We start from the raw sequence: 10,652 nt of genomic DNA, 5'->3' as shown, positions 1-10,652 counted from the left end.
GGGCTGCTGATCGAGGAACAGGATGTCAGCTGGGAACGTCAATCCAGGAGCACATCAGATGTTGGCTGGGCATCACTTGTGGTAATGGACATGAGCGGGCCTGGATGGCTGAGCAGATTTGGTGTGGTAGGCTGAAAACCCAGGGTCTAGATTGCGATGGTCAGCTGGGAGGCACAGGCTCTGGCTGGTGGCTCTCCAACCCCTAAACACGTCCTAGGAGAAGTTAGGCAAGTCACAAGCTGCACGAGATGCTCCCTGTATTAGAAGCTGGAGTTCTTTATAAATTGAACCTTTCTATAAAATGCTGAAAGAGACTGACAAGGGCAACGTGTTGATGAAAAGCATTGAAACTTGGGCAGACGCACTCAGGTCTTTCTGGATCCTTCTCTTGTAATCTTTGCAGTACCACTGGATATTTTGAGATGTTTCTTCTCAGGAAATTGCAGATTAATAAATGATGCCCTCAAGTTGATGACTTTCCCGTGAGCAGCAAGAGATGTTGAAACGCTCAGACAACTCATTTGTAACTGTATGAAAACATCCTAGAGGCCTTGGCTCCGTGTTGTTGCAAGCGAGATACACATTTCCTGGTTGTTTGGTGCTATGGTGGAAAGAGGAAATGTGGTTACAGGTCAGCAGAGGTCAGCAGATCAGGAGGAAAATAAAATTGTTTCCAGCCTTGTACTAGTTTGTGTAATGGGGATACTGTTGTGTGTGTGTGTGTGTCTTTGTGCATCTTTGTGTGGGTGTGTGTGCTAAGAAGCATCGTGAGTCAGGGAACAGTGACGCAGACTCGGGTGGTGAGTTGGATGTTTGGGAATGCAAAGTGTAGTGGGAACGAAGAAGCAGCAGCGGTGGAAAAGGGAGGCCTCTTGGGCCATCACCCCGTTTCCCACCACTCCATACACTAAATATTTTCCTAATGTCGTTACTTCTCTCAGGAATCAACACTATCAGATTAAAAAGAAAGGTTAAATGGTGTCTGATGAAATATTAAGTTCACCAGCACATTTGTTTTATTGATTGCTTCCTGAGAAAACTGGAAATAGAACGTTATCAAGCGCCCTAAATGTCACAGGGTTAATCTACTAAATGGACCTGCTTACTCATTTTTGCAAAACCAGTACTTCTGATTTCAACATGTCAGGAATGTCACAGCGTGTACACGTGTATTTCTTTGGGCAGCATCTCCTGCGTGTATCAATATAAAACAACTAACTTAATCTTGTTGTGCCTAAAGTATATTATGCACACAGTGCTTTTACAGGATCACATATTTTCTCGCACAGAGCATGGGTTACGTCTCAGGAAGTTGAGCAGAGCTCGGACAGCTGATAGTGTGTCTAGAGCAATGTGTGTTGTCGGCGGGTTATCAGCGAAGGTCTGAGGTCTTTAAGGGCTCAAGGTGACTGCTTGTCTGTGGACCCGACTCTGCTTCGCTGCTTCTTTTAGATAACCTTTTTTATCTGCACCCAGCCCAAAATAGCCACATCAAAAGATACACAAATGAAAGGATAAATGGATCGAGGACAGATGGGAGTGCAATGTGAGCAGCGAGTCCTAGTCTGGATCTTTCTGTGAGACTTGAGCAGTTTCCTAGACTTTTGAAAACTGTAAATCAGAAAGAGGAAAGGTCCGATTACTTGAGTCATTTTAAGTGTATCTTGAGTGCACCTTTCAAACACAACTATATGTCGGACTCCGATGCTTCACAGTTAAACACAACGACAAAGCTCTGGACCTCAAACTGACATAATGCATTGCTTAATCCCCGCTCCCTCATCTTTTAAACGTCACCGTGTCTGCTTTCTCATGATCACTATGGAACCTAAAAGTCAAGATCTTTATGGCGTTATTTATTTTCTTTACGATAGGGAGCTTTAAACACTTATCCTGGACCTCATGCTTTCACTGTGCCAAAATATGTTAAAAATAACTTGGATCCCAGTCATGTAAACAATCATGCCCAATTTTCTCAGAACTGCTTCACTGATGTCTGGGAAAGCTTGTACAAGAATCCAGTGTGTGTGCGTGTGCATGTGTGTGTCTCTGTGTGTGTGTGTGTGTGTGTGTCTGTGAGGTTTGTGTTTGTGTAGAAAACAAGTTGACCATGGACACGATGCATGTCTTTGCTCCCTCCATGCATTGGACTATTTGTGTGATCTCTTATCATTTTCTCCTTCACCCCACAGCCACTTCTTGTCAAACACACACACACACACACTGAGGCACTGACGCTGCTCAGTGCAAAAAACAAATCTTTCCATGGAGAAATTATGAATCCTCCGACTGAACGTTTGTATATCTTGGCTCGCTGTGCTTTGTCTGTCTGGTGCTGGAAAGAAAAGGGGTCAAAGGTGCACGTCCCTTGTGATGAGGACTAATGATCGTGTAGTTCAGTGTGTGGTGCTCCACTAATTCTCAACTGACCCCCAGTCTTACACCATCCACCCCAATCCCCATCACACCAGCAGGCCCCCGCCACAACCCTAGACCCTCAGTCTCCAAAGAAATGCAGCAGGACCTTGAGAACGGACTAACCCACTGACGGAAAAAGACCAGACTCCAAATGCCACCATTTCAGATGAGAATGAAAGCTTTCAAAGTCTCTGTGGTATAAGGTCACATCCACTACTATGTTTTCATTTGAAAAAGTAATTTTCAGATTCAGATGTATCAGAAGTAATCTGCATTGATGCATTGATCACATGTGCCAGGCTAAACAGGAAGCTGGTTCGCTTGTCTACAGTTTGTTTGCATGGCTTCAGAAGGTACCACTGATGAGAGGTGACAATGGTGAAAAGATTAGAACAAGAATTTCTTGTATGAGGCTGACAACAAGGTGAAATTGACACTGAAAGATTAAAGTTTAAACAGAGCTTTTATCTCGCTGCTGATAGCTGAGTAATTGGCCATAAGAACCAACCAGGAAGTGAATGCGGGTCATTCCATGCAGTTCAGTTAACGCCGTCTGCTCTTCTTCCTGTCCAGACTAACACGCAATCCCTGGAGTTTTCAAACTGAAAAGGAGCCTACAGCGTTTTAAAGATTCACCTTTTTCTGGGCTCTAAAGCACCGGGGTAATGCGGTGAGTAATGTTGATGTAGCTTAAGACACTAAAGTTAATGCTGGAGCCATGTGAGAACAGAATACATACATATCACACACAATTCTCATGTCTTCTTCCACACCTCTCCATGTGTCTCTTGTTTGTTCACAGTTCTGTGTGTCTGTTCAGGTGTGTCCACTTAGGCCCCGCCCACTGCCGAATCTATATGCACAGCACCACCCGCTTGAAGACTAGTTTGACAGCCGTCTAATGCAGGATACGTTGTTTGTACAGTGCAGTGAATTAGCTGTTTCTCACTCTTTCCAGTCTTTGTGCTCACACACAACTATCGTTTAAAGCAAACATTTGATAAAAATGAATATTCAGTTGCTATAATGCAAATATTCAGGCAGATTTTGTTGCCTTTTTAAAAAATGACTGGCTCCTTATAAATGACATCTAAAGCCCATTTAAATGAGTTTTTCCATACATAGTGTTGTCCCCTTTCTCAAGATGCTTCCAATATTAAAGATTCAAGCAAAGGTTTAAAGGGGACATATTATGCAAAATCAACTTTAAACCATTTAACCAGGGAAATAGGGTATAATATGTCCACTTTAAGATTAGTTTCAGTTCGGTTTTCTTTCTTCAAATTGTTGTGTCATATCATTACTCATTACTCTTCTTCAAAAGAAAGTGTGACTAATATTGTAATAAAAACATCTTTTGTTCCATCTTCTCCGTAAGTACTTATTATAAGTCTATAATTGATGAAAAATGAGGTCCTTGTTGCAAAGGTTACCAGATAAACACAGTGAAACTGTTCAGGGTGAACGTGTATGGCCATGCAAGTGTGTGCATCACAGTCCTGAGTTGTTTTCCCAGCATGTGACGCTTCCATGTGTAAAATGAATGGTATATCTTTGTGAAACTACTACTGTGTGAAATGGCAATCAGTCACAGCCGGGCTAAAAGAAGCTCACTGACTGCGCTCCGTGGCCTACATATATATATGTGACACGACGTTGCATAATTCGATAGACATCTGCAGAGGTATAGTAAAGGCTGCCATGGTAACCGCCCAACCAGCAAGAACAATAACACAGGTCAGCCATCATGATCACCCTAAAGCCTGCTGACTCCACAGAGAGGCTGCACAAAATAAAGGCTAAAAACACACACGTCACATCTCATTAGACATGGTCCCTGTGACGGCTGATTGAGGGCCCCAAACAGGTTCAATCCCCCAAGTAAACAACTACAAACTACATTTATATTATGTCATTTATGTTTAATTAGTAGGTCCTTGCATGAAACTAGAACGTGCCACATGAGCTAATACTTTCTCCTCTTCACAACACTCGATCATTTTCTTTTCATGAAGACCTCTACATTATTACGCTGTTCACAAACGTGTTGAGCTCTGGACCTCCTTGGACAAAACCCCATCTCTCCTGTGAAGTTTAATTTAACCGGTTCAGACAGTGAGACAGACAGAAAAACAGGCAGACAGGCAAGCACAGCACTGAGACCATAACCTCCTTCATGGAGGTAAAAGGTAATCCTATCTTTTTCCTATGGTTTCTGGGGTTAGTGGTGAGGGTTAGCTCAGTACTACTGACAGGGAACACTAAAAAATAAATGTTCCTTATAATGTTAAAACCTTGCTGTCAATCCACAACTCCACCTAACACATGGCGGAGGGGACAGGAGTGCTTGTGTGAATGCAGTATATATGTTCGCATCCATATTATCTGTTCACAGGAGGCATTGTTATCATCTGCTGCAACTCCACGTCTCCATCTCCATTTTGTTACAAACCTCCAACAAAACAAACAAAAAAAATACTTTCACGGCCCTCTCAAGAGACCTAAACCACACTCTGCCACACTACCAGCTCGTTGCCCTGTCGACAGCTGCCTCACCACAGAAGATGGAACTGTGGGTTTACTGCATGCAAACATGAAACATGGGCACAGTCCCTCTGCCCTTCCCAGCCCTCGGCAAATAAAACCACAGCCCTGTGTTCTTGCGTCCATCTGTCATTGTCCAGCTGCAGCATTTGACCACTAGGACTGAGGAGGTGGTCAGAGGCCAATGAGGATTTGCAGGGATATTTTAAAGTCGCAGACGGGAATGTACCCTTTGCGCCTTATCGGGAGACAGACTAAATAATGGAGCACATAAACTCCTGTGAGGACAACGTCATCCCTACGGGGACATTTTAATGTCCCATGTGACGATGGGATGGGGACAGAGATCTGAAGAGCATAGGAAACTGAACGTTAGACTGAGGGAACGCAAACAGCACAAACAACATGAAAGATGAGGGTTTTGCTTTGAAAAAAAACCCCACATGGTTTCAAGAGTTGCAAGAAATGTGATCTTTGCATGCTCTGCCCTCAAACTAGTCATTTTAATGTCATTTGAGGTACACGGAAAAGAAGAAAAGTTTAAAGAGATCACAACCCCTGCAACCCTTAGTATAAAGAACAACTTTATGGAGGACGCTATGACGTGTCTGCCAACAATAAATTGTCCTCTATCCTGCAAGTGTTTTTGAGTGAGTCAGCAGTGGACAGGAGAGTCTGGGAGTGTTGCAAGAGGACAGGCAAAGGAGGCAATCGTCTAAAGTCCTCAAGCTGAGAGAGGGGCCTTGAAAACATTAGTCATTGTTTCTTTAACAAAAGTTTGTTAATTTTTATTAACCAACGGAACAAAAGGAGTATAATTTGTTAACAGACATTAACAAAAGACCAATCCCATTTCTAGTTCTTTTTTTTAGCACAGTTGATATTTCAGTTCTGAACACCTGTGGGACATATGTGGCTGGATTTTGTCTCTGGACTCTCTGGTCTGCAGAGCTGTGGTCAGCCAGTGTTTACAACTCTAACACATCACAGTATTACACATTACTGAGATGACAGCAGCCTCTTCCACCTCCCGCCCAGCCAACCCTGTTACACCATGTCTGTCCCCCCCCGTCCCAGTCAGTCTGGTGGTGCAGATCGGACTCAGGGGGGTCCAACAGCAGCATGCTTTAGCAGTGGGCAAGACATTATGCCTGTGGTGGCTCATGGGTAGCCTATTGATGGAGTGTGCGGTGAACATGAACACCGGGGGAATGTGGTGTGAAAATAAACGAAGAGGGCGGCAAACAGTGGAGCCAACAATGGCGCGTCACATCCAGATCTGTGTAAAGTCTTGTGTGCCCTTCATGTAAACACTAATGAATTGTCTGCTCTCTGAGATCATCCTTTCCAATGGGTCAGCGTTTGATTTGGTTCACCACAAAGCCAAAATACTCTACAACATCTCCATAATGTACACACACTGCTACCACCCTGTCCTTTCCTTGGAGCTCTGGACTGTTTTCCCGGGAGTCCAAACCAAAATAATCAGAAGCACTAACACAGGAAAGTGAACATGTGTCTCCAGCACGTCCATCACCTTTACAAGCCACACTGCTTTGAAACTATTCTGACTCTCGGTCATGATCTTAAGCGTGATCTAGCTTCTGGATTTTTTAACACCAGACACGGAAAATGTAATGGTGCATTGAGGTTTGTGTTTGGCCCTGACACACATTTCAGTGTCATGCTACGTCAATGTGACATTCCCTAGGCTGTTTGTTGTAGAACTTTGTGTGTGTGGGTGTGTGTGTGTGTGTGTCTGTGTGTGCAGCGCTCACCCCGAAGTTCTGCTTTTCATGGCTACAGACCAAAAGATAAAGATGTGACCTCTCAGTGTTCTGCCAGCTCTACGAGATCATCACCATGAAGGCACTTGGAAAAATGACAGCCTTAGAGGGTTGAAACAGTTGGACAGTCTAGAAAATTGAAAAAAAATAATAATAATTTGTTCAGAATCACAATAAGAAAAATGTTTAAAATAAAGTAGAGTGTATTTGATTTGTTATTTGTTATTTGTTATTTTAATAATCCAGTTTAACTTCAGTCATTTTCATTAAGATCCGCATGTTTCAGATTTTGAGCGGCAAAGTCATATTTTTGAGCGTTGAAAACCAGTGACCGTTAAGAAGTGAGGTAATACTTCAAATGGCCTTTATCTACACTCGACTCATATGATTATGCGGAAGTAAAGTTAGCCAAGGTCGGTTATGATCGCTGCTTTAGCCGTGGATTCCAACAGTAGCCTGGTTGTTTGCTGTATCTATGGCACATGTGTGCGCACATACACACTGTGAGTGAGTCGTCCATGTGAAAGGCATATGTGTCTGGGTGTCAGTAACTTAATGACACCACTTACTGGCCTTAATTCACACTCAGGTTCTTGTGCATATATGAAAAAAAACAACACGTGAGGAAATCCTACCAACAGAGGATCAGTTGTGTCAGTCAGACTGCAGTTGGACACTTTTAGGGTTCATGTTTGACCGTCTTTGATCCTTCCTCCGGGTCAAAATAGGATTATATTAACTTTTAGACATAATTTGGCGTGTTCGCACATCTGCAACGGGAAAAGTGAAACCTTCAAAACACTTTTCGATCCAAATCAGCTCCTGAGTTACCCGTGGAGTTAACAATTGCCAGAAATGGTAAACAGGAGGAAAGGAACGGTTGAGTCACAGAGAAGAGGGGTGGAAGGGCGATATAGGGGCTGGAGAGTGGAGGGCAGAGCCATGCACATCTGTCCACTTTGTTTTTACTTAACTATTTTGTGTCTCACAGGAAATGCCCTCCGCTGATTCCAAGAAAACTGTCTTTGTGGTAAAAATCAAGCAGGCTATTAATAAAAAAAGGGAAAACAGAACGCTCTGTTTGGGGACGAGTGTAACTATAGCACTTTTTCCACTGTTGCTTTTACTCTTGACAATTCCCATACCTTACCATCAATTTCACGGCCGTTGTCACCATAATTGATTAAGGGATCAACGTGTTTCAAAGACAGTGGAAAAAATAATTTGTTTCCATATACAGATCCTCACTGTGTATATATAAATGTAAACTAGGATGAAATAACTCATAATTTAGCCAACAGTGTTTTGCCCGGGAAACAACTGCATGCCACAAACCACTGGCCAAGCAGCCAGGCATCTCCTATTAACTGTGTTCACACGCACAGCACAATACACGGAAACACACGTCTCCAGAGTCTAATGATATCACCTTTGAATGCAACCATCATTGTTGGTTGACTTATTGGGAAACGAAAAGCACACTGTTGTGCAATAATCCATGTCAGCACACACGCACACAGTCTCAGTTACTTCAGCAGTTCAATTACCGTGACTGCATGATCATTTTTTAGGCAGAGAAGCAGTTTTAAAAACAACATGGAAGAGGGTGAGAAGCAGAGGCCATCGCCTGCATGACCTCCTGTGTTTTGACGTGTCTTGTGGTGTGTTGGTTTAGTGGGGAATTTCGAATGGAAGCCTTAAATCCCAGTTAATCTGTCGCTGTGCTGGGAGAGCTGGGCACTCCACACAGCCCTGCTATCTGATCATCAGCTTTGTGCTGGCAGCTCCGCTGAGATACAAACATCCTGTTTGGAAAGGGAGCAGGAGAAAGAGAGAGCCACAGAAAGAGAAAAGGTCTGCGTTTGAACTAAATGAACAAGAGAGAGGTAGGAGGCTATAGTGACCACGTTTTTGGGATGTCTGCATTTTTGTATTTTTTGTTCTGAACTACTACATTTCTTTTACAGTGGAACATGCTGAATGTAGACTATGAGTCACATCAGAATGCATGCAGACATTTGAGAGCAGCCAGACTGAAAATGCACCTAATTACGACTCCACTGAAATGCCAGTAATCTCTTGTCCCATCTCTACCAGCCTGGCACAAGACATACAGCACACACTATATGTAACAAGACTCAAAAACAAGCAAACAAACAAACAAACAAACAGAGGAACATGCTCAGGATAGACTTCCATCGTGTTATTCTGTACTTTTACCACACTGACACTTGACACTGACCCTGAAATAGATGTTTCAAATGTTTGTTGCTGTGATGAGTTTTTCGCAGAACAGCAGTGCCCCCTTGTGGTGTGTTCTTTAAAGTGCCTTAACATAAATTATGTTGTTTTTTTTGTTCCTTTTTTATAAAAAAGCAGAAATGAAGGAAAGTTATAACACAAGAAAAAAATTGTTGTAGTATTTCATGTCAGTAGTGCCTGTATTGATGTGACAATGGAGGAAAAGAAGGATGAAGGAATATTCTGTATTATTCTTATTAGAATGTTCATTTGAAAGGGGTAACATACTGTTTATTTAGCAATAACCTCAAACTGCTTGGAGGAAAAGACTGAAGTCAGTCCCAAGCCTAACTGCTGCCTAACTAACAAAGGAAGCACTGAAACAATGCATGAGCTAAATGACTTTTTTTTAGGAATGTGGGCATGCATTGTCACGTTGACTTCAAATGAGGATGTGGACGCTGGTCTAACATGACAAAAGGGTGGCGTTCCAAAAAACATGTGCTCCCATATGACACTGCACTGCACGCATGTGCCGCCACCCTGTGGAGGATGACTGAGGTTTACCTCACACGTGGAATCGCTCTGTAGCACTGTAGCAAGTGTGTTTGAACAAATGTGTGCCTATATGGAATGAAATCATCTTACTTTTGACACTGTGATGAAACGATGGCTAAAACCTAGTTAGACATTCATTGTAACATCATACAGTATGTTATAGCAGCACATATTTATGTAGCGCCTTCATTTTCATACATAGATCCATTCATTATAATTTCTTTAATGTTATATGTAATTAAGACATTACACATTCTCAGCTGACATGTGGTGGCATCCATAGGCATTGTTTGTTTTTTTAGGTGTGGGAAACTCTTGTGACATGTGGGATTTGCACATGCTAGACACACATTTGCTGTAGTGTCGATGTGTGTACATATAACAAAAAGGCTTGACCACATCTAGAGGTGACGTGGATCTTGTTGCAACCAGACCTGAGTATTTAAACAAGAAAACTAATGTAGTTTGAAAAGTAACTACATATTTGAACGATATCTGCCAAATTAATTAATAAACAACCAATTAATCCTGGCAAAAGTCTATTCTATTAAAAACTATTCTGCTTGACCTGGGAAAAAGGTGAGCCTCATTTCTGCTGAGATGCAGAAAACACTGGTCGTCCCTGCCTCCAGTTCACTGTTGAACAATAAATGTTATTTGTGATTGTGTGGTTTCGTGTAATGTGCGGTGTTTCTTCTGCTGCTGAATTCCAAATGGCCACAGTTGAGTATATAGAGTGAAGAGGGTGAAAAGGCGACTCTCTTTATAATCAAGCAGACTCTTCAGTCAGTCGTTGGGGGAATTTCCCAACGTGTCTGCCTGAATTTACATTCTCCTGGCCTTCTGCTGTCCTTTAAGCACACAAAAAAAAGAAGCTGTCGAGACAGTGGAATGTAACCCACTGAATAATGATGGCAACCATAATGGTATGTGTTAGTCATATGTTTTTGCCCAGCAGTTCAAGGTAACAGCAAACACTGCACTTTACAGGAAATGTGTCACAGAGACAGAAAGCAACAGAAATAAGGCGCATTTAAACATAAAAACAAAACTTGAGGAATATTTGCTTGATGTCATGTTCTCATCACGGGGAAAACAGTTATG

The sequence above is a fragment of the Solea solea genome, chromosome 9, assembly GCF_958295425.1.
Source record: "Solea solea chromosome 9, fSolSol10.1, whole genome shotgun sequence".
NCBI classification, from domain to species: Eukaryota; Metazoa; Chordata; class Actinopteri; order Pleuronectiformes; family Soleidae; genus Solea; species Solea solea.
This window is presented reverse-complemented; position numbering follows the sequence as displayed.